Source organism: Salvelinus namaycush, chromosome 20 (genome assembly GCF_016432855.1).
Source record: "Salvelinus namaycush isolate Seneca chromosome 20, SaNama_1.0, whole genome shotgun sequence".
Classification (NCBI taxonomy): domain Eukaryota; kingdom Metazoa; phylum Chordata; class Actinopteri; order Salmoniformes; family Salmonidae; genus Salvelinus; species Salvelinus namaycush.
This window is the reverse complement of record NC_052326.1, coordinates 43,407,978-43,432,495: the sequence shown is the minus strand read 5'-3', so window position 1 is coordinate 43,432,495 and position 24,518 is coordinate 43,407,978. Positions and strand designations below refer to the sequence as shown.

Sequence of the window (24,518 nt, the reverse complement as noted above, 5' to 3'; positions counted from 1 at the left end):
CGGGACAAGTCTTTGAATGTCCTTGAGTGGCCCAGCCAGAGCCTGGACTTGAACCCGATCAAACATCCCCGGAGAGACCTGAAAATAGCTGTGCAGGGACACTCCCCATCCAACCTGACAGAGCTTGAGAGGATCTGCAGAGAAGATTGGGAGAAACTCCCCAAATACAGCCGTCAAGCCCAAGAAGACTCAAGGCTGTAATCGCTGCCAAAGGTGCTTCAACAAATTACTGGGTAAAGGGTCAGAATACTTATGTAAATGTAATATTATTTTGTATTTATTTATAAAATTTGCAAAAAATTCTAAATAACTGTTTTTACTTTGTCATTATGGGGTATTGTGTGTAGCCCTTAGCCGTGTAAATACCACAAACCCCCGAAGTGCATTATTGCTATTATAAACTGGTTACCAACGTAATTAGAGCAGTAAAAATACATGTTTTGTCATACCAGTGGTTTACGGTCTGACATACCATGGCTATCAGCCAATCAGCATTCAGGGCTTGAACCACCCAGTTTATAATATAATCTAGATCTCATCTTTGGCCCTGTTAGAGTGCTGCTGCTGAAGGCCCTTGGTGATGTCTTGGATCTGAGAGTAGTAACTGGTGACCAGAGCACTAAGCGAATCCCTGGTCACATATACACTCCGAGGCTACCACCGTCAGATGGCTCTACACATACACAAAGCATAAACAGTGAGAATAGATCACATATCCCATCTATGACAAAATGGGTGGTTATTAAAACACATATAGGTCCCTTCTCATTTCTATCTGGTTTTAGTCATTCAACTTTAATCCAAAATGATCACATGGGCCGTAGTTTTCCCATGTCTGACCTAGGGGGTAGGGACTAGGGCAGCATTTCCCAAACTCGGCTCTAGGGACCCTAAGGGGTATGCATTTTGTTTTTTGCCCTAATACCACACAGCTGATTCAAATAATTAACTAAATTAATCTATCAAATGTATTTTATAAAGCCCTTTATACATCAGCAGATGTCACAAAGTGCTTCTACAAAAACCCAGCGAGATATAGACGCACATCATCATCTCATCATCAAACTTTGATTATTTGAATCGGTTATGTAGTGCTAGGGCAAAAAACAAAACATGCACACCTTGGGGTCCCCAGGACCGAGTTTAGGAAACAGTGGCCGAGGGGTTGTTTCTGGATGAGGCCAGAGGATCTGGTACCTTCCTGCTGTGGTCAGGTTGGGGCGCAGACCTGGGAGGGGCCTGATCCATCTGCTGCCAGAGGCTCTGGCTGAGGGCGTGTCCCACCAGCAGCTGGGCGTTGGCCTGCAGGAGCTCCGCCCCCGTCTCCAGTTTCCTACTGGAAACTGTGGCCAATCAGCTGCGTCTCCGGTCCCAGGTGCGCCTTGGCGATTCTGGCACTGAGATCTGGTTGGAGGGAGATGGAGACATAGGGAGGTGAGTGACAGACCACAGTGACAAGGTGACAGGGACATCTTGACAGTCTCAAACAGAGCCATAGTTGGATGGAGTATAGCGAACATTAGAAACATCTTCCTAATATTGAGTTGCACCCCCACTTTTGCCCTCAGAAGAGACTCAGTTAGTCGAGGCATGGTGTCTACAAGGTGTCGAAAGCATTCCAGTAGGATGCTGGTCCATGGTAATGCCAATGCTTCGCACAGTTGTGTCTAGTTGGCTGGATGTCCTTTGGGTGTTGGACCATTCTTGATACACACGGGAAACAGTTGAGCGTGAAAAACCAAGCAGTGTTGCAGTTCTTGACACAAATTGGTGCGCCTGGCACCTACTACCATACCCTGTTCAGAAGCACTTAAATATTTTGTCTTGCCCATTCACGCTCTGAACAGGACACATACACAAACCATGTTTCAATTGTCTCAAGGCTTAAAAACCCTTATTTAACATGTCTCCTTCCCTTCATTTACACTGATTGAAGTGGATTTAACAAGTGATATCAATATAGAGTCATAGCTTTCACCTGGATTCACCTGGTCAATCTATGTCATGGAAAGAGCAGGTGTTCTTAATGTTTTGTATACTCAGTGAATGCCTCTAAAGCAGTTTGTCAATTAATTCCTAGGGGGGGTCTTAGAGTGTCCACTAACACACCTGATTCAACTAATCAAGGGCTAGGCAATTAGACATGTTTGCGCTGGGATGGAACAGACATGTGCACCCCTGGGAATGGCTTGAGAAACTCTGGACAAAACTAATGTCTTCATCTCCTTATGCTTTTGTAGGCCGTATTGTTGTAAGAAATAAACGGAACAAAAATGTAAACGCAAGATGGAACAATTTCAACGATTTTATTAAGTTACAGTTCTTATAAGGAAATCAGTCAATTGAAATAAATGCAATAGGCCCTAATCTATGGATATCACATGACTAGGCAGGGGCGCAGCCATGGGTGGGCCTGTGGAGCCAACTCACTGGGGAACCAGGCCCAGCCAATCAGTACGTTTTTAATGCAGACAGAAATACTCCTCAGTTTCATCAGCTGGCGGGGTGGCTTGTCTCAGACGATCCCGCAGGTGAAGAAGCCAGATGTGGAGGTCCTGGGATGGTGTGGTTACAAGTGGTCTGTGGATGTGAGGATGGTTGGACAACCTGCCAAATTCTCTAAAACAACGTTGGAGGCAGCTTATGGTAGGGAAATGAACATTCAATTCTCTGGCAACAGCTCAGGTTGACATTCCTACAGTCAGCATGCCAATTGCACATTCCCTTAAAACTTGAGACATCTGTGGCATTGTGTTGTGTAACAAAACTGCACATTTTAGAGTGGCCATTTTATTGTCCCCACCACAATATGCACCTGTGTAATGATCATGCTGTTTAATCAGCTTCTTGATATGCCACACGTGTCAGGTGGATGGATTATCTTGGCAAAGGAGAAATACTCACTAAAAGGGATGTAGACAAATTTGTGCAGAAACTTTGAGAGAAATATGCGTATGGAAAATGGAACCAACAATTTTTATTTTTATTTTTGTTCAGAATAGTTTATTATTGTTGTAATTGTAAGTGGAAGTGTTACTGGACCTGATTCTGAGCTTTGGTCTTTGTTGGGCTGACTGTTGCCTGGGTCTGGTTCACTAGAGCCAGCAGGGACCTGAAGTCATTCTGAGACAGCACCTTGAGCTTGGACAGCCTCATCTCCTTCAGGATCCTCAGGCTGAAGTGTCTGGCCAAAAAGTGCCTCTGCACCGCAGCTAGCAGTAGTTACTGTTTATTCTCGATCAACATCCCCTCGTGGCTGGGATAGAATAGAACAGAACAAAATAGTGATATTCAGAATAGTCAATATGTCCAAATGCATATCTTGTCATTGATTTCAAAGACACTGAATCATATTATGCACATTAAACACACTTAAACATATTGTATTAAATCTATTAAGTTGTCAATGATGAATATTCTATTATATACTTTGGCACACCTGCCAGGCAAAAGCATGGATTGATTTGGCTCCCTGGTTCACCCGTGGGCTCCCGAGTGGTGCAGTGGTCTAAGTGGGCTCCCGAGTGGTGCAGTGGCTGTGATTGGGAGTCCCATAGGGCGGCGCAAGGTTGGCCCAGCGTCGCCAGGGTAGGCCGTCATTGTAAATAATAATTTGTTCTTAACTGACTTGTCTAGTTACATTTTTTAAATAATAATAAATTCAGCACGTACCTCTGTCTGACCACCATGTCTCTGAAGATCTTCAACTGCTGTTCATCTAGGTGTCTGAGGCAGGCCAGGGCCACCTCCTCACACCATAACATGACCGAATACAAACAGTGTAGCTAGTCCCTCCGCAAGGCAATCAAACAAGCTAAGTGCCAGTATAGAGACAAAGTAGAGTCGCAATTCAACAGCTCAGACACAAGAGGTATGTGGCAGGGTCTACAGTCAATCACGGATTACAAAAAGAAAACCAGCCCCATCGCGGACCAGGATGTCTTGCTCCCAGACAGACTAAATCACTTTTTTGCTCGCTTTGAGGACAATACAGTGCCACTGACACGGCCCGCTACCAAAAGCTGCGGGCTCTCCTTCACTGCAGCCGAGGTGAGTAAAACATTTAAACGTGTTAACCCTCGCAAGGCTGCAGGCCCAGACGGCATTCCCAGCCGCGTCCTCAGAGCATGCGCAGACCAGCTGGCTTGTGTGTTTACGGACATATTCAATCAATCCTTTTCCCAGTCTGCTGTTCCCACATACTTCAAGAGGGCCACCATTGTTCCTGTTCCCAAGAAAGCTAAGGTAACTGAGCTAAACGACTACCACCCCGTAGCACTCACTTCCGTCATCATGAAGTGCTTTGAGAGACTAGACAAGGACCATATCACCTCCACCCTACACCCACTCCAATTTGCTTACCGACTCAATAGGTCCACAGACGACGCAATCGCAACCACACTGCACACTGCCCTAACCCATCTGGACAAGACGAATACCTATGTGAGAATGCTGTTCATCGACTACAGCTCAGCATTTAACACCATAGTACCCTCCAAACCCGTCATCAAGCTCGAGACCCTGGGTCTCGACCCCGCCCTGTGCAACTGGGTACTGGACTTCCTGACGGGCCGCCCCCAGGTGGTGAGGGTAGGTAACAACATCTCCACCCCGCTGATCCTCAACACTGGGGCCCCACAAGGGTGCGTTCTGAGCCCTCTCCTGTACTCCCTGTTCACCCACGACTGCGTGGCCATGCACGCCTCCAACTCAATCATCAAGTTTGCGGACGACACTACAGTGGTAGGCTTGATTACCAACAACGACGAGACGGCCTACAGGGAGGAGGTGAGGGCCCTCGGAGTGTGGTGTCAGGAAAATAACCTCACACTCAACGTCAACAAAACAAAGGAGATGATTGTGGACTTCAGGAAACAGCAGAGGGAGCACCCCCCTATCCACATCGACGGGACAGTAGTGGAGAGGGTAGTAAGTTTTAAGTTCCTCGGTGTACACATCACGGACAACCTGAATTGGTCCTCCCACACAGACAGCGTTGTGAAGAAGGCGCAGCAGCGCCTCTTCAACCTCAGGAGGCTGAAGAAATTCGGCTTGTCACCAAAAGCACTCACAAACTTCTACAGATGCACAATCGAGAGCATCCTGTCGGGCTGTATCACCGCCTGGTATGGCAACTGCTCCGCCCACAACCATAAGGCTCTCCAGAGGGTAGTGAGGTCTGCACAACGCATCACCGGGGGCAAACTACCTGCCCTCCAGGACACCTACACCACCCGATGTCACAGGAAGGCCATAAAGATCATCAAGGAAAACAACCACCAGAGCCACTGCCTGTTCACCCCGCTATCATCCAGAAGGCGAGGTCAGTACAGATGCATCAAAGCAGGGACCGAGAGACTGAAAAACAGCTTCTATCTCAAGGCCATCACACTGTTAAACAGCCACCACTAACATTTAGTGGCCGCTGCCAACATACTGACTCAACTCCAGCCACTTTAATAATGGGAATTGATGGAAATTTATGTAAAAATGTATCACTAGCCACTTTAAACAATGCCACTTAATATAATGTTTACATACCCTACATTACTCATCTCATATGTATATGTATATACTGTACTCTATATCATCTACTGCATCTTACCATCTTTATGTAATACATGTATCACTAGCCACTTTAAACTATGCCACTTTATGTTTATATACCCTACATTACTCATCTCATATGTATATACTGTACTCTATACCATCTACTGCATCTTGCCTATGCCGTTCTGTACCATCACTCATTCATATATCTTTATGTACATATTTTTTATCCCTTTACACTTGTGTGTATAAGGTAGTAGTTGTGGAATTGTTAGGTTAGATTACTCGTTGGTTATTACTGCATTGTCGGAACTAGAAGCACAAGCATTTCGCTACACTCGCATTAACATCTGCTAACCATGTGTATGTGACAAATAAAATTTGATTTGATTACCTACAGCGGGTCAAACAGAAATACAGTATTAAAACCAGGGGCGTATTCATTAAGGCACAACGTAGCAAAACTTTTTATAATGGAAAGCAAAAACAAGTGGTTCTTATTGGTCCAGGTATTCTCTCCCTGTTTCACTCCGTTTTCTTCAGTTTGGTACCTAATGAATACAACCCAAGATGAGATAAACCTGGGGCCTGTTCAGTAGACTGTAACATTACAGAACCTCCAGATAGAAATGTATTGAGCAGAAAGGATGTCTGTCAGGTAAAATAAGAAATCGAGTCAGCTCTATTCATTACATTTCTAGGTCTGGAAGAATTCCTAACTGTCCATCTTGTTCCAGCTGAGCCCGTAGGCCCTCCAGTTGCCGTTTGGCATTGCCCTCTGCCTGCTGCAGCAGTGCAGCCAGGTCACCATCTTGATCCAACCATAGCCTCTGCTCCTGGTCTGGCATGATGCCTCTGGAGATACAAAAGCATGGGTGATATACCATGAGAAATAAGAAAGACCAGTGGTACAAGGCGAATGCTGACTGCTTGGGGCTATTGGCTAGGATAATTCAATAGACAAAAACCAGGGGACTCCTCAACCTCTTTGACAAGGTAGAATGAAGTAAACAGTACAAAACACAAACAATAGGTTAAAAAGTTGGGTGGTGTTATGTAAAAATCTTGCCAGCGCGAAATAGTTCCCAATCGTTCTGATTGTGTTGCGACTGTGACGTCATGTTGTCATATTGTGACGTTAGGTGGGTGCTACAGGAAATACACTATATATACAAAAGTATGTGGACATCCCTTCAAATTAGGGGATTTGGCCATTTTAGCCATACCCGTTGCTGACAGTTGTATAAAATCGAGCACACAGCCAGCCATGTGTCATGACTGTCCTGTAAGGATCCAAATAGGTCAGATCAGCTTGGCAACAAATTACTTCCAGCAGACCATCTCTCACCCACAGAAGGGGGAGAAGGGAACTGGTGGCAGTTGACAGCTCACACCCTGTTGTAAATCAAGGACAGAACATTCACCTATCTTCCTCTCCAATGATCACCACAGGAATGGGCCTTTGTTTCAGACACTTTTCCCACCAAAACTCTAACACGTTCTAAAACAAATACTGGAAAAATATTTCTAACGTAGAACATGGGGAATGGTCAGAGGCGATCTAAAGAATAATAATGTCATTTCAGTTGTTATTTTGTGATGTCATTAAAAAATGTATAAAGGATATACTGTAACTTGAAAAGTACACACACTATATGTGTGAAGTGTCCTTCCGATGCGTTGTGCATGAAATATGATGAGTGTTTTTGTTAAGAGAGGGATGTGATTTTAGAAACTATAAGAGGAAATAGTTTCTATAACTTTGTTCGTTAGTATTCACCGCACCCTTGAGTGAGGTCAGAGAGTGTGTCAGCCTGACGGAACCGCCCTTTCGAATGAACTTTAAGAATGAACATATCAGACTAGAAAGACGTGGAGCTGCAGCTCACATCCAAAGTGGTTCGAACTCTGAATCTCAACACGAGGTAGAGACGATAAAGTCACCTCCCGGACAATCACTGGTACTGCTGATTAGCTGTCCTAAGTAAAGTATCTAGAGAAGCAAATTTAAGTGGGACCATTCTACTACTCTTCTCAAATCACCTTAGTATGCTATTCTCATCACCCCACTGATAACCATCAACACGGCTGGCTAGCCTATCTTCAAATAAGCATCTTCCAGAGCGAATGGAAGTAGAATAAACTCTGTCACCGGATACCGGACGACAGCAGAGGCTGAACTCAATTTCCAAGGCGGCCTGGTTCCGACAGAAATACATGAAGAACCAAGGCATTTACATGTAAATACATTCATGATTTCTTACTCCAAACGGACGGTGGTTCGTGTACAAAGTATATGATTACTGTGAGAGTAGTTTCTAAATGTACCAAAGTATTATGTCTCTGTCCCTCTCTGCCCTCCTCTTTTGTAACAAGCCGCCATATTGTGTCAGTCCGCTAGTGACCTGTTTCTAATGTATTAAGTGTGTATGTTTATCCTGTGTTAACATTTAGTTAGCTAGTAAATAAATAATTAAACCAATTTGTGTAGTACTGAATCATAAGTAAGGCTCTGGTTTTTGCAGATACAGGAGGTTACGACTGTTCAGAATGATGATATGATACAAGGTTATGATTAATAAGTTGACTGTTTATGGATGTGATAAGACCTTTAGAGTTTAATTCGGGAGATAGTAACTCTTTAAAGAACTGCTCTCGTGGTGCCCCAAATTCTAATGAGTCAAATGTTACATGATTACTTTAATCTGGTAACAATTAAAAATAGTTAGTTGATTAGATAAATAACAGATTAATGAAAGTAAAGTCACGACACATGCAATCTCCATAAACAAACATTGTCAGTAGAATGGCCTTCCTGAAGAGCTCAGTGACTTTCAACGTGGCACCGTCATAGGATGCTACCTTTCCAACAAGTCAGTTCAACAAATTTCTGCTCTGCTAGAGCTGCCCCAGTCAACTGTAAGTGCTGTTACTGTGAAGTGGAAATGTCTAAGAGCAACAACGCTCAGCCGCAATGTGGTAGGCCACACAAGCTCACAGAACAGGACCGCCGAGTGCTGAAGTTCGTAAAAACCATCTGTCATCGGTTGCAACACTCACTACCGAGTTCCAAACTGCCTCTGGAAGCAAAGACAGCACAAGAACTGTTAGTCGGGAGCATCATGAAATGGGTTTCCATGGCCAAGCAGCTGCACACAAGCCTAACATCACAATGCGCAATGCCAAGCATCAGCTGGAGTGGTGTAAAGCTTACCACAATTGGACTCTGGAGCAGTGGAAACGCGTTCTCTGGAGTGATGAATCAAGCTTCACGATCTGGCAGTCCGAAGGACAAATCTTTAGTCTGCCGGATGCCATTAGAACGCTACCTGCCCCAATCCATAGTGCCAACTATAAAGTTTGGTGGAGGAGGAATAATGGTCTGGGGCTGTTTTACATGGTTCAGGCTAGGCCCCTTAGTTCCAGTGAAGGGAAATCTTAATGCTACAGCATCTAGACAATACTGTGCTTCTAACTTTGGGGATGGTCCTTTCCTGTTTCAGCATGACAATGCCCTGTGCACAAAGCAAGGTCCATACAGAAATGGTTTGTCAAAATCGGTGTGGAAGAACTTGACTGGCCTGCACAGAGCTATGACCTCAACCCCATCAAACAAGTTTGGGATGAATTGGAACACCGACTGCGAGCCAGGCCTAATCGCCAACATCAGTGCCCTACCTCACTAATGCGCTTGTGGCTGAATGGAAGTAAGTCCCCACAGCGATGTTCCAACATCTAGTGGAAAGCCTTCCCATAAGAGTGGAGGCTGTTATAGCAGCAAAAGGGGGATTAACTCCATATTAATGCACATGATATTGGAAGGAGATGTTCAACTGAGCAGCTGTCCCCATACTTTTGATCATGACAACCTACCCTCCAAAGACCCCAGCCACTCTACCATCCTGCTGCAGCTCCAAGTCACTGCTCTGCTTCTTTTGTTTCAGAACATTTTTTAAATTTAACTATGCAAGTCAGTTAAGAACAAATTCTTATTTACAATGACGGCCTAGGAACAGTGGGTTAACCTTCACGGTTACTTGCCCAAAACTCTAACCACTAAGCTACCTGCTCTTGATACAACTGGAGAGGAAAATTGAACTGTTAAACCCGGAGCATGCAGCTATCAGGAGCCATTAACAATGTAATGTAATGAGATGGATAACTGTTATAGACTTACACAGAGGTGGCACTCATCCAAAGTAGACTTTATAGTGAAGTGATTGAATAGATCAATGTGAGCAGTAGTTTACTACTACTATTGTTGTGGCACTGGACACATGACAGGGAACGAATGAGCCTACTAAAAGAGAGATATTGACCTTCACAAATTCCTGTGGGTCACTGTGAGTCTGTGCAGAATCCAAGACACGGCTTCTCTCCTTCGCTTGAGTTCTCAAGAGCTTCTTCTTCTTGGAGTCGATCTTCTTGCACTTTTCATACTCAAGCTCCTTGGTCTTTATCCTGCATTCTGTATAAAAAATGAAGTTACATGTAGTTTTGATCACAATGCTACTACACTAAGTTGCTGATTCGGCACAGAATATGACCAGTTTAACACAATTCACTTCATTTTTCTGTGTATCATTATGCACTTACCATTTATAGTCGAGTAGTACATTTCATTACTACAAATGTACTTATGATGGGGCGGCAGGTAGCCTAGTGGTTAGAGCATTGGGGGGCCAGTGACCGGAAGGTTGCTGGATCAAATCCCCGAGCTGACAAGGTAAAAATCTGTCGTTCTACCCCTGAGCAAGGCACTGTTTCCTGGGTGCCGTGGATGTCGATTAAGGCAGCCCCCGCAACTCTCTGATTCAGAGGGGTTGGGTTAAATGTGGAAGACGCATTTCATTCGTTGGACAACTGACTAGGTATCCCCCTTTCCCTATGTCAAAACTGTATTACTATACAATTATGTTTTATTTTGGTTTGCATTGGTGCTCTCAAAGACTAATCACTTGATACTTCCATACATTTATTTGATTCAATCTTGTTAGAAATGGAGAAGAGGCCGTAAAATGGGCTATTTTAAGACACCAGTTCATTTAAGATGAGGAACTAGGCCACATAATACTGAAAGATTGCCACCATATTCCTCAGGAGGGACATCCAGCAGGGTATTACAGAATTACACAACTTCCCAGTGGGCATAACTGGTTGCAAAGACGTCATTATGACACTATGTTCCAAATTCTACCCTCTGGGTACTGATTTCACATGAACTAGAATGCTAATCTACTACACAATATTTGACCTGATATTGAATTCAAGGAGGTCACTCTTTTGTTAAAAACACACACCAGTTTCTTTGCTTCACTGGTTGGCTATTTGGAGTTGGTGGCCCGCAAGAACAATAATGTGTCAGGAATCCCCCGGTTAGCAGATTACAGATTAACGAAAAACGTGTGTGTGTGTGTGTGAGTGTGCATGCTCCTGCGAGCATGCATCTGTGTCTGCGTCATGAGTCACCTTCACTGCAGTACTGGAGCCCATCGGTCAGGGCAGCTTGCAGCTCGGCCAGGGTCTTCTCCATGGTGGCGAAGGTCAGGTGTCCCGTCACTGGTCAGCTGCTCCAGGCCTCGGGCCACTAGGCCCTGTCTGGGGGATGCCTTCTGCCGGAGCAGGGCCTGCTTGGCCCGCAGCACACACTTCAGCTCCTCCCACCACAGCAGCTTCTCCTGTGTCCTCTGGGAGAGCTGGTGGGAAGAGAGATATGGATCTAGAAACAAGCCTTACCGCTTTGGCATTGCTTTTGTTTTTGCAATGTCTTTGGGGTCTAGTTCGGGTTACAGTATAAGCACTTTGTGACAACTGCTGATGTAAAAAGGACTTTATGAATAAATTTGATAAGATTTCAATTGACTTGTGTAGCTAGATCTGAGAAGCCTATAATACTGGATACGCGTATGCCATACCTAGAGCGGGTCAAACAAATAATATTAAAAACAGGGATGTATTCATTAAGGCACACCGTAGCAAAACATTTTACAATGGAAAGCAAAAACAAGTGGTTCTTATTGAACAAGTCCAGGTTATCCCTCCCTGTTTCAGTCCATTTTCTTCAGTTTGGTACCTAATGAATACGACCCATGATGAGTGAAACCTGGGGCCTGTTCAGAAGACTGCAACGTTACAGAACGTCCAGATAGAAATGTATTGAGTATAGATGATATCTCTCCCTTATTTTGAGTCATTCTTACAGTTTCTCACCTTCATGTCTGCGGCCTGAGTCTCAGTCAACTGGTTTTCCACCGATAGGAGACAGTGGATGAGGGTGTGGATAACATCCTGGGCCTCATTTCTGGGGAGAATACTGGACCTGCCCAGCAGTCTCTGGCAGAAGGTCTCCACCTGTTTGCTAAAGCCCTTTGTCTGTGGAGCGACACATACAGTACTTACAGTTTCCCACCAAACTTTAAGATCTTTTTAGAAAAAAATTCCCACAAACTTCAAGATGTATTTTTAAAAGTTTACCCATAAACTTAATTCCCCCCATTTAAATCACGTCTTACTTGCCTGAGCAAATAATATGGTTCAGATTTGGCGGGTCAATTTGTATAATGTGAATTACATATTATGCGGGTTGAAAGGTTTGATTGTGCTAGTCTACTACGTAGACAACGTTTTATATGTTTTCATGTCTTCATTTAACACACCTTGTAAACATTCACAGTGCAGGCTGGAAAAAGTATGTGAACCCTTGGATTTATGTGAACCCTCCTTTGGCAGCAATGACCTCAACCAAACATTTTCTGTAGTTGCAGATTAGACCTGCACAGCGATCAGGAGGAATTTTGGACCATTCCTCTTTACAAAACTGTTTCAGTTCAGCAATATTCTTGGGATGTCTGGTGTGAACTGCTCTCTTGAGGTCATGCCACAGCATCTCAATCAGGTTGAGGTCCGGACTCTGACTGGGCCACTACAGAAGGTGTATTTTCTACTGTTGAAGCCATTCTGTTGCTTCACCCAACTTCTGTTGAGCTTAAATTGGCAGACAGCCTAACATTCTCCTGCAAAATGTCTTGATAAACTTGTGAATTCATTTTTCTGTCAATGATAGCAAGCTGTCCAGGCCCAGAGGCAGCAAAGCAGCCCCAAACCATGATGCTCCCTCCACCATACTTTACAGTTGGAATGAGGCTTTGATGTTGGTGTGCTGTGCATTTTTTTCTCCACACATAGTGTTGGGTGTTCCTTCCAAACAACTCAACTGCAGTTTCATCTGTCCACAGAATATTTAGCCAGTAGCGCTGTGGAACATCCAGGTGCACTTCAGATGTGCAGAAAGGTATTTTTTGGACAGCAGTGGCTTCTTCCGTGGTGTCCTCCTATGAACACCCTTCTTGTTAAGTATTTTACGTATCGTAGACTCGTCAACAGAGATGTTAGCACATTCCTGAGATTTCTGTAAATCTTTAGCTGACACTCTAGGATTCTTCTTAACCTCAATGAGCATTCTGCGCTGTTCTCTTGCAGTCATCTTTGCAGGACGGCCACTCCTAGGGAGAGTAGCAACAGTGCTGAACTTTCTCAATTTATAGACAATTTGTCTTACCGTGGACTGATGATCAAGGCTTTTAGAGATACTTTTGTAACAATGTCCAGCTTTACGCAAGTAAACAAATCTTAATCTTAGGTCTTCTGAGATCTCTTTTGTTCGAGTCATGGTTCACATCAGGCAATGCTTCTTGTGAATAGCAAACTCAAATTTTGTGAATGTTTTTTTATAGGGCAAGGCAGCTCTAACCAACATCTCCAATCTTGTCTCATTGATTTGACTCCAGGTTAGCTGACCCCTGACTCCAATTAGCTTTTGGAGAAGTCATTAGCCTAGGGGTTCATATACTTTCTCCAACCTACACTGAATGTTTATGTATTCAATAAAGACAAGAAAAATACAATAATTTGTGTGTTATTAGTTTAAGCACACTATATTTGTCTATTGTTGTGACTTAGATGAAGATCAGATCAAATTTGATGACCAATTTATGCAAAAATCCAGGTAATTCCAAAGGGTTCACATACTTTTTCTTGCCACAGTATATCAAGATTTTGACAGAGATTCCTTCCTACCCTTTCCTGCAGGAGAAGACATTGATGTACAAATCTGAATCCTTTTTATCTTGGAAACCGACCACTGAGTATAATTATGAGAATTTGGAGAAAGAGCTACAACAAGGAAACAGGAGAAGTAAGGGAGATATCGTCTTGAGATTTTGACGCACCAACATTTGACACATGCCCAGTGACACGAGCCTACCAGACAAGCTAAATATGCTCGCTTCAAGGCAAGTAACACTGAAACTGTAACGGCAGTCTAGCTCTTCCTCCTCCTCGGACGAGGAGAGGAGAGAAGGATCGGAGGACCAATGTGCAGCGTGGTAATTTTCCATGAATTTAATTAACACAAAGACAAGATACTGACAAACTAATACAAAACCACAAACGACCGTGAAGCTACAAACAAAAGTGCAATGCACAAGCTACTAACGTTAGACATAGACACTATACAAAATAACAAACGAACTAACCGTCACAGTCCTATCTGGTGCAGAACACAAACACAGAGACAGGAAACAACCACCCACAATCCCCAACACAAAACAAGCCACCTATATATGATTCTCAATCAGGGACAACGATTGACAGCTGTCTCTGATTGAGAACCATATTAGGCTGAACACAGAAACAGACGAACTAGACACACAACATAGAATTCCCACCCAGCTCACGTCCTGACCAACACTAAACAAGCAAAACACATAAGAACTCTGGTCAGGACGTTACAGAAACATGCATGAGAGCATCAGCTGTTCCGGACGACTGTGTGATCATGTTCTCCACAGTCGATGTGAGCAAGACCTTTAAACAGGTCAACATTCACAAGGCCGCAGGGCCAGCCAGATTATCAGGGTGTGTACTCTGAGCATGCGCTGACCAACTGGCAAGTGTCTTCACTGACATTTTCAACCTCTCTCTGTCCGAGTCTGTAATACCAACATGTCTCAAGCAATCCACCATAGTCCCTGTGACCAAGAACACTAAGGTAACCTGCCTAAATGAATACAGACCCGTAGCACTCACGTCTGTAGCCATGAAATGATTTGAAAGGATGGTCATGGCTCACATCAACACCATTATCCCAGAAACACTAGACCCACTCCAATTTGCATACCACCTCAACAGATCCACAGATGATGCAATCTCTATTGCACTCCACACGGCCCTTTCCCACCTGGACAAAAGGAACAACTGTGAGAATGCTATTAATTGACTACAGCTTAGCATTCAACACCATAGTGCCCTCAAAGCTCGGCAGGGGCGGCAGGTAGCCTAGTGGTTAGAACATTGGGCCAATAACCGAAAGGTTGCTGGACCGAATGCCCGAGCTGAGAAGGTAAAAATATGTCCTTCTGCCCCTGAACAAGGCAGTTAACCCACTGTTCCCTGGTAGGCCGTCATTGTAAATAAGAATTTGTTCTTAACTGACTTGCCTAGTTAAATAAAAAATAAGCTAAGAACCCTGGGATTAAACACCTCCCTCTGCAACTAGATCCTGGACTTCGAGCACACCCCCATTCTCATTGACGGGGCTGTAGTGGTGCAGGTTGAAAGCTTCAAGTTCCTTGGCATTCACATCACCAACAAACTGACATGGTCCAAGCACACCAAGACAGTCATGAAGAGGGCACGACAAAACTTATTCCCCCTCAGGAGACTGAAAAGATTTGGCATGGGTCCTGAGATCCTCAAAAGGTCCTACAGCTTCACCATCGAGAGCATCCTGACGGGTTGCATTACTGCCTGGAATGGCAACTGCTCGGCCTCCGACCGCAAGGCACTACAGAGGGTGATGCGTACGGCCCAGTACATCACTAAGGCCAAGCTTCCTTCCAACCATGGCCTCTATACCAGGCGGTGTCATGGGAAGGCCCTAAAAATGGTCAAAGACTCCAGCCACCCTAGTCAAAGACTGTTCTCTCTGCTACCGCATGGCAAGCAGTACCGGAGCACCAAGTCTAGGACAAAAAGGCTTCTAAACAGCTTCTACCCCAAGCCATAAGACTCCTGAACATCTAATCAAATGGCTACCCAGACTATTTGCATTGCCCCCCCCCCCTCTTTTACCCTGCTGCTAATCTCTGTTATTATCTATGCATAGTCACTTTAATAACTCTATCTACATTTACATATTACATATTACCGGGGGCACCGGTGTCGAGGTAACTGAGGTAATATGTAAATGTAGATAGAGTTATTAAAGTTGACACTGTACTTTGACTCTGTACATTGACTCTGTACTTGCACCCCCTGTATTTAGCCCCGCTATTGTTATTTTACTGCTGCTCTTGAATTATTTGTTATTCTTATCTCTTACTTTTTTAGGTATTTTCTTAAAACTGCATTGTTGGTTAAGCATTGTTGGTAAGTAAGCATTTTACTGTAAGGTCTACACCTGTTGTATGTGGCACGTGACAAATACATTTTTATTTGATTTGAAATTACATAGCAAGTATTATCGATAAAAATGCACAAAAAAAAGCTTATATCATGTCTTATAATGCTATATGGGGATATAATAGGCACTATAAGTGCATTCATAACAGATTATGATTATGCTTAGTTTGGTAAAAACAGTAGGATAAATACACATGTAGGTAGAGTCCATTCTCGCTTTTTTTCTCCTTTTCTTTTAAGAGCTTTGTCACAACAGACCAGTCAGTCATTGCATTATGAACATTTAGCATTATAAATTGTTTGCTAGTGTGTGATGAAAGAAAGAGGTCACCCACCACACATTTCTCCTCCAGGACCTGTGAACAGTGTTGCTGCACGTTCCTGCAGAGCCAGAGAGTATAGGCTAATCCTGCACTCAAATCTACAATGATAACAGCTACACTAGAAACACAGCTTGCATTTACAGTAGAACACATTAAAAGGTACTCAGAAATATGACATCATCATAAACAGCTAGAACTTTGATGATCCAGTCCAAGGGATAGTTTATCTACATTAAAGTGAGGATTGTCTATACACTCTTATACACCCCATGGGAGAAACCTTTGAGTAACCCTTTTGGTTTCCATGTAGAACCCTTTCAACAGAGGGATATACATGGAACCCAAAAGGGTTCTCCCATGTAGATAGCCAAATAACCTTTTTGGATCCCTTTTTTCTAAGAGTGTAGACTGATTTCAAGGTAAGAAAACACAAATCTTAATATGTAATTTCTCTGAATTATCCCTTTAACTGAATATCTATCCCACATCAGCTCACCCTGTCTGAGAGACTGTGTGGGGGTAGTGGGCCACCTGGGTGAAACTCTCGTTCTGGAGGCTCTTGGTGACCAGCGAGGAGATGAACTGCTGTCATCATCGTCCTGGTCATGGCTCAGTGACTCCGCTAGAGTCAGATGAGGACACTCCGTTGGGGAGGATGGGATGCTTGGAGTGCTCGTGCAGCGATGGGCTGGAGGCTCCATCCGCTAAGGGCTATCGTTGGGAATTGACATTAAAGGGACAGTTTGCATCAAAGTCTGCCAGATGTATTCAGTCCTATTTAATGTGATCTTAAAATGGAAAGTTCAGCCATAGACTGCTTTCAAGGAAAGGGAAGAAATATTGAAATATGTATTTGTGCTGAACTATCCTTTGAACCCCATCCCATGCTCTTGGATTGAAGGCAAAATTATATTCCAATTAGGGTTACAATCTGGATAGATTTGGTTAGAACCTTTTATAGCTTCTGTGGTATGAAGTCTGTAATATAAACAGATATCCCGAGTGGCATAGCGGTCTAAGGCACTACAATTTCTGGGTAATTTTTCCAAAAACCAACCTGAAACTCTTTCTAAAGACTGTTGACATCTAGTGGAAGCCCTAGGAACTGCAATCTGGGAGGACTTGGCCATATAATTAAAGTGCTAGCCATTGAGGGGGGGTGGTTTGTCCTCTGGGTTTTGCGTACCATATCAGTTCTGTTATACTCACATACATTATTTTAACCGTTTTAGAAACTTTAGAGTGTTTTCTATCCAAATCTACCAATTATATGCATATCCTAGCTTCTGGGCCTGAGTAACAGGCAGTTTACTTTGGGCACGCTTTTCATCCGGAGGTCAAAATACTGCCCCCTATCCCAAAGTTAAACAGTTACAACGCATTGGTTGAAATAGTGCTAATATTACATTGATGTTTGCCAAATAGTGCACTTATATGACTGTACTGTTATGGAATATTGCTGTTAGTATTCTCAGTGCAGTATTTGGCTATTTCAACCAACATGCTATGACACAAACTAATAATAATCACCTTTACAAACGTACTTGTCGAGTTAGAAGCATAGGCTTTAGGTAAAACACATACAGAAGGGCTGCTGCTATGATTCTAGAAAACCCCCGCATACATATCCTGTAAATATGTGCAGAGATTCGGCAAACTGAACAAAGACGTCATTGGAGCATTCAGTAATCATATCCTGGTCGTTCATTTTTGGATAATTCCCTGGTGCAATTGAAGAAAATAACCGAAAAACACGCAAAGATTTTAGGCTAGGTCTGAAAGAATGAATCAGGACAACAACTCAAACTGATCATGGATAAACATCGCACAGCATTGCGCTACAGAAAACAACCCTAAAAGTTACTTCTAAAACCTTTTTATGGTAGAGAAAGTAATAACTTGAGGTATGACACAGCAAATAACAAAACAACAATATACTAAGGCACCAAGGTTACAAAGTACCTTTTTTTAGATTAACAGAGTCGATGTTTCACAGATGGCGTATTCAACCAATGATTGAACAGATTTGATGATACGCACGTTCAGGGGTGGAGCTTGTCATTTTCATCATAGTTTTGGGGAAGTCTTCAAGGAAGTTTGGACGACCAACTTCCATAACCAGTGTTTTTACAGTGGACAAACTGTTTAGCCTACTGTTTTTTGTCTATTTTCCTTGACACATTTTTTTATATAATATAACACAATGTCGTGTTATCAGAGAACAATTACAATGTTGACATTGTATGTGCGACTTTTGGTCACAGTAGCAGGATGATGCAAGATGTAACGGATTTCGGAAGTAGTGAAAGTTTTAGGACACAAACGAATTCTTCAGGTAAATTACATTTCTTCGTGGAAGTCACTGTATTCTTTATTTTCCTCTGTTTTCAACTAGAATATAGGCATATATTTCGGATACAACGTCTACAACACCTCCCTTTTAATTTGTATGGGTTCTACAATGTAACCCATCATGAAACTCCATGCCATTCCGCTATCCTGGGGGACAGCAACGATAAACATCCCGCGTTCTGTAGCTCCCTACTCTCATGGGGAACTTTACAGAACCCATTTGGAAATGGTCGACCTAGAGTGAGAGCAATTCCTTTATTTCTGTGCCTGTTCTATTCCATGCTCAACGAAGGGTTTTACATCCGTCTGCCTGAGATGCAGTAGTTGACCGGTTTTTGTTTAGTTTTTAACTAAGTTCCCCCCTCATCAGGACTCTCCCAGACCATTTCATCACGACCCTGCTGGAAAATCAGCAGAGCCGAGTTTGAAGAAGATGGATGGTTTGTTATTATCTACTCAGCAAAATTTTTATCAGGTATATTTTAATCCGGTATTATCCCTAGGGTAGCGATAAGGGCATAACATCCAAAGTGACACTCAGCTGTAAGTAGCCAATGATTAAGCTGTTACATATGTTCAAACCCATTGGGTCATCAGATGTGTACTGTCACTGTACGCTACTATATGTTAACTAATGGTCCTTCACAGGACAACAAGGGCAATGGGGTCCCTTGGCTTTCTGTGCTGAAGAGGGTCCTCTTTGTTCTTTGGCCCCAGCAGCAGGCCCCTGGGGACAGTCCCTCTATGCCTCAATAAGCCCAGAGCCACAAGAGAAGCCTCACCAGATACATCACTGGCCACACTCTGCCTCATGTAATCATGCACATAGCATAAATACACACACACAAGTACACACACACATACATACACACACACAGCCCCAGGGGTTGTGGTAAAAAAAATCCTAATGGAAAATAATGATGCAATTTTCCATACCTGGTTTCGTGAAACAAAAAAAAACATGTAGCGTCTACTTTTGTATTTTCTTTCAGGTTCAGAGTGATGCACAGCCATCAGCGTTTGGACTCACATTTCACAAATTTGCCCAGGTAAGTCCTTTTGACTGTGTAACGGACAGGCTTCCTTTGCTTATTGCTTGTTACCGTTCATGTAGACCGGATATGTGGTAGTCTATACGTGTGCCCATGCGACATTTGTAGTCAAAGTGGAAGGCTTCACAGCTATCATATTATGTCCTCAACACTATATATATTTTTCTCTCGCTCTCTCATGTCCTCATATTTCCCATTGCACTATTATATATATGATCCTTTGGGACACAGGTGGAGGCGGGGACTGAGTTCCCCCATCTGACGTTCTTCCTGCTCATCCACAACATTGGGCCTCCAGGGGGCACCAACCTGTCCAAGCTGGCCATCAGGGACTTTGTATCTGGGATAGCACCCCTGCAGAGTGGGGGGATGGTGGTGGAGACAGGCTTCCAGACCTTCACCATCGACTCACTTCCAGGTATACAGTACCAGTCAAAAGTTTGGATACTCATTCAAGGGTTTTCTTTATTTTTTACATTTTTCTACATTGTAGAATAATATTGAAGACATCAAAACTATGAAATAACACATATGGAATCATGTAGTAACCAAAAAAGTGTTAAACAAATAAAAATATATTTTATATTTGAGATTCTTCAAATAGCCACCCTTTGCCTTGATGACAGTTTTGCCCACTCTTGGCATTCTCTCAATCAGCTTCAATATTACTCACTGGTCACCATAGCAACACCAACTCGTAGCACGCGCTCCAGCAGGTATATTTTACTGGTCATCCCCAAAGCCAACACCTCCTTTGGCCACATTTCCTTCCAGTTCTCTGCTGCCAATGACTGGAACGAATTGCAAAAATCACTGAAGTTGGAGACTTATATCTCCCTTACTAACTTTAATCGTCAGCTGTCAGAATAGCTTACCGATCTCTGCAACTGTATGCAGCCCATCTGTAAATAGCCCATCCAACCAACTACCTACCTCATCCCCATATTTGTTTTTGTTTTTCTGCTCTTTTGCACACCAGTATTTCTACTTGCACATCCTCAACTACACATATATCACTCCAGTGTAAACTGATAAATTGTAATTACTTCTCCACTTTTGGCGTATTTATTGCCTTACCTCCTTGCTTCATTTGCACACACTGTCTACAGATTTTTCTATTGTGTTATTGACTGTACGTTTGTTTATCCCATGTGTAACACTTTGTTGTTGTTTTTTGTCGCACTGCTTTGCTTTATCTTGGCCACGTCGCAGTTGTAAATGAGAACTTGTTCTCAACTGGCCTACCTGGTGAAATAATGTTGAAATAAAACAAAATAAAAAATGAGGAAAGCTTTTCCAACAGTCTTGAAGGAGTTCCCACATATGCTTAGCACTTGTTGGCAGATTTTTCCTTCACTCAATCTCAATTGGGTTTAGTTCGGGGGATTGTCGAGGCCAGGTCATCTGATGCAGCACTCCATCACTCTTCTTCTTGGTCAAATACCCCTTACACAGCCTGGAGGTGTGTTTCGGGTCATCGTCCTGCTGAAAAACAAATGATAGTCCCACTGAGCGCAAACCAGATGGGATGACTTATCACTGCAGAATGCTGTGGTAACCATGCTGGTTAAGTTTGCTTTGAATTCTAATTCAATCACAGACAGTGTCACCAGCAAAGCACCCCCACACCATCCCACCTCCTCCTCCATGCTTCACGGTGGGAACCACACATGCAGAGATCATCTGTTCACTTACTCTGCGTCTCACAAACACACAGCGGTTGGAACCAAAAATGTCAAATTTGGACTCATGAGACCAAAGGACAGATTTCCACCGGTCTAATGTCCATTACTTGTGTTTCTTGGCCCAAGCAAGTCTCTTCTTCTTATTGGTGTCCTTTAGTAGTGTTGGTTTCTTTGCAACAATTCGACCGTGAAGGCCTGATTCATGAAGTGTCCTCTGAACAGTTAATGTTGAGATGTGTCTGTTACTTGAACTCTGTGAAGAATGTATTTGGGCTGCAATCTGAGGTGCAGTTAACTCTAATGAACTTATCCTCTGCAGCAGAGGTAGCTCTGGGTATTACTTTCCTGTGGCGGTCCTCATGAAAGCCAGTTTCATCATAGCGCTTGATGGTTTTTGTGATTGCACTTGAAGAAACTTTCAAAGTGCTTGACATTTTCCAGATTAACTGACTTTCATGTCTTAAAGTAATGATGGACTGTCATTTCTTTACTTATTTGAGCTGTTCCTGCCATAATATGGACTTGGTCTTTTGCGAAATAGGACTACCTTCTGTATACCACCCCTACCTTGTCACAACACAACTGATTGTCTCAAATGCATTAAGAAGGAAAGAAATTCCACAAATGATCTTTTAACCAGACACACATGTTAATTGAAATGCATTCCAGGTGACTAACTTATAGCTGGTTGAGAGAATGCCAAGAGTGTGCAAAGCTGTCATCAAGGCAAAGGGTGGCTACTTTGAAGAATCTCAAAGATAGAATATATTTAGATTTGTTTAACACTTTTTTTTCTCGCTTCTACATGATTCCATATGTGTTATTTCATAGTTTTGATGTCTTCAATATTATTTTACAATGTAGAAAATAGTAAAAATAAAGAAAAACTCTAGAATGAGTAGGTGTGTCCAAGCTTTTAACTGGTACTGTAAGTCATGAGAAATCTGTCTCTCCTCAGTCTGTCTGTCACACAGGTCGTGTTCGGTAGCCATAAAACTCAAGAAGAGTACATTTTTATTATACATTTGATTGAATGGTCGGTACTGCCTGAACCTGTCTAATAACAGATTATGAATGGTTAGGTACTACCTGAACCTGTCTAATAACAGATTATGAATGGTTAGGTACTACCTGAACCTGTCTAATAACAGATTATGAATGGTTAGGTACTACCTGAACCTGTCTAAAAACCAATTATGAATGGTTAGGTACTACCTGAACCTGTCTAATAACAGATTAGGTTCATTTTTGTTTTCTATTTCAAAAGGTTCTGCTAGTGTGTCCCGCTGAACAGGACCTCAGGCTCCACTTGAACTATCAAACATGACCATTGTGAGAATGATTATGATATGGATTTTTACATTGGTTTGGTTGTGTTTCTACAGCTGGGTCTCAGTATGTTGTGGCGTATACTGCCCTCATCAATGGTCACGAGTGAAATTCTGGACCTTCCTAACGTTCTCCAATGCCTCACTGGTACTGTACTCACACTTATTTTTTCATATTTAACTTGCTCTTTTTGCTTCTCGTCGTCTGAAACACTTTACATTACTGTACATAGGCATCAGAGGAGGCTGGTGGGAAGAGATATCGGAGGACAAGCTCATTGTAATGGCTGGAATGGAATTAATGGAACAGGGTCAAACGTGGATTCCATGTGTTTGGTGTGTTTGATACCATTCCATTAATTCCATTCCAGTCTTTACAATGAACTCGTTCTCCTATAGCTCCACCCACCGGCCTCCTCTGATAGGCATTATTTCAGGGTAACTTTAACTGTTCTCGCTCCACAGAATGACGTCAATATGTTTGGTCCAGTAGTGGCTAATTTAACACTAAGGGTGAACTCCATGGACAAGGTAACTTAGTATGGACTTTTCAATACAGTAGCCTGCCTCACCTTACAGACGTTTTATCACAGTTATCAGGTCACAGGTTTGGCCATGACCCTGATACTAATTTCCTTCTCTATATTGAATATTATGTAAATATCTCATATGACCTACTTTCAGATTCACCCCAATCACGGTGTCCACTTTGCTGGGTTTGTTGGGGGATTCTTCCTATCCTTGTTGCTGCTGTCCCTAGGATTTATGGCCATGAACCTGATATGTGCCAGAGCCAGGAAAACCTCTCTGCAGTGAAGGGTAGGCCGTTATGACTATTACCTCACGACTATTAGCTAGCCTGAGTCCCAGATTATTTGTGCTGTCTTGCCAACTCCATTGCTGCTTGTCAGTACCATGTTGACTGTGTGACAATGACAGCAATGGAGTAGGGAAGACAGCAGAACAGATGTGGGACTCGGGCTACAGCCGGGATAAAACCCAATGAAACCAATGTATTGAATAAAATGGACTCTCTTTTGTCCTTTATTTGAAATATTTAGAGTGACGCCTTTTTTCCCTCTTGTTGGTTGACTTAAGGATTATTTTGTTATTTTAGCGAGAGTGTGACTATTTCTCTGTATGTCTGTCTTTCCCATAGAAAAAGCAAGGTGATTCAGAACCTAAGTATGCAGTGTGCAACATGAGCGAGACGGCCAAGGAAGAGGCGGCATTCGAGGACAAGATGGTGGACATTATGGTGCTGGAAGACCCCCAGAACATGTATCAAGCTCTGGAGAAGTATGGCTACACCAGCAGATATATTGCTTTATTACTTGTCACAAGCGTATATGAGCCTTTATTGTTCTAATGTCTGCTTTCAACTCATACTCTCAAACACGTAGATCCCCTGAACGCAGCTCACTTTCCAGCTCACACTCTCAAACTCATAGATCCCCTGAACGCAGCTCACTCTCCAGATCCCAATCACCTGAATTCTAATCACCTGTTCACACACCTGTATGTCATTATCACACACTATTTAGTTCAGTTCTTTATACCCCATGTGAGGTATTGTTTGTTTTGTGACACACTTCTTTCGTAACTCTGTTTTTCCTGTGATTTACTCCTCCCGTGTATGATAGTTTTTGCCTGCCTCACTAACGACGCCTTTTGACTATTCCCTGCCTGTACTTTAGCCTATCAGATTTCCTGTCATCTACCTATTGCCTGATCCCCCAGACTACGTTACTAGCCTTTTCCCTGCCT

At 43.0% G+C, this 24,518-nt stretch overlaps 1 long non-coding RNA gene and 1 pseudogene across 1 annotated transcript; one reads left to right on the top strand and one right to left on the bottom strand.

Annotated features, from left to right (window-relative positions):
• Nucleotides 1–619: 619 nt before the first annotated feature.
• On the bottom strand, nt 620–17,896 carry LOC120064838 (annotated as a pseudogene).
• A 526-nt stretch (nt 17,897–18,422) lies between these two features.
• LOC120064640 lies at nt 18,423–24,236 on the top strand. Its single transcript, XR_005478620.1, has 7 exons — nt 18,423–18,669; nt 19,679–19,735; nt 19,970–20,156; nt 22,809–22,899; nt 23,217–23,282; nt 23,436–23,570; nt 23,911–24,236. It is a non-coding gene; the product is annotated as an uncharacterized LOC120064640 (long non-coding RNA).
• Nucleotides 24,237–24,518: the final 282 nt, after the last annotated feature.